Raw genomic sequence first — 1,284 nt, 5'->3', positions numbered from 1 at the left:
GTATCGTCGTTTTCTGACAGCGAGGAAAGAAGAAGCTTTGTTCACCAGAAGTGTGTAACTGGCCTTCAAACTTTACAGCGCTTCGGGTTTTCAGGTACTTTGCTCTATGGTACACTCTTTTTGGGAGAGAGACAGAAAGCAAAACCTGGGAAAGTCAATTCTAAGTCATCTCACCAGTTTACGAGGAGGCACTCCTGACTGCTTGTCTGGCGGTGTCTGAGAGCAAAAAGAAACTCCATGTCTTTCTATCCCTGCTGCCAGAATCTTTGTGCTTCATAATGGCCTGTTAACTGTGGGCTCTATCTGTGTACCAATAGATGGTTGCAATTGTACCATCTGATGATAGTATTAATGTTAAAAACCATCTCAGCCAGCTCCAAAGGAAACCCCTCGGAGGGTGTTAAGTATCCGCCATACCAAACTGAGGCTAGTACTTCATGCCATGATAAAGACAGTATCAAAAGACCTAGCACCCAAGTCGGTGTTGTATGAGCCAGTGTTCAATAAGGATGATCTGCTTGAACGACAAATGAGGTAAATGTTGATGTTGGATCCAACACAGAGTGCAGTACACCCCAAGGAAGTCCTTGAAAACTCGCATGAAGTCACCCTTGTGAGCCAATCCACAGCATTGCTGTTCCTGCCAGGAAGCAATCAAGGAATGCTATCGGATAGCCAGCTGATTTGAAGGACAAGTGTCATCAACATCTAGAGAAAACATTGATCCTTATTGCAGTGAACTGGCCGCCAAGTTTTGTTAATGCCTTTGAAGGGCTTTCTTGCAGCCATAAATCCTTCTCAAGATCATGGCACAGAAAGAAGTAACTTGAGGTACTTTTTAAAGATTATTGACAGCATGCAAATAAAGATGGTACAGAGCCAAGTGCGCCTAAGTAGCAACAATGGCAGTCATGGGAGTGGTATGCAAGTTAAGGGTACAGCTCATTCTGTGGACTTTGTGCCAGATGAACAATGGCAATAGGTTGTTCCAGGAACAGGCCTATACTATGTTCAATTTGTTTGACCTAGATTTGGCAGCAGACATCATTTGGTTAAAACAGGTTTGTGAAGTTGGCTGTGGATTTTCTGTACCTTTAGAGCTATGCGGGGTCTTGATGGTGAATACAGTATTTAGCAATGGATTCAGCAATTAGGAAGAACTGTACATTTCAAAGACTAGATTTACCCTTGAGGGCACTTGTGGATGGTGCTGCAATTAATTCCCTTGACACCAGCAGTCTCCAGACATTTTATTCCCTTCTTCTGGGATTGTTCCAGGCAGAT

Source organism: Pocillopora verrucosa, chromosome 13, assembly GCF_036669915.1.
Source record: "Pocillopora verrucosa isolate sample1 chromosome 13, ASM3666991v2, whole genome shotgun sequence".
Lineage (NCBI taxonomy): Eukaryota > Metazoa > Cnidaria > Anthozoa > Scleractinia > Pocilloporidae > Pocillopora > Pocillopora verrucosa.
Note: the sequence above shows the minus strand (reverse complement) of the source record.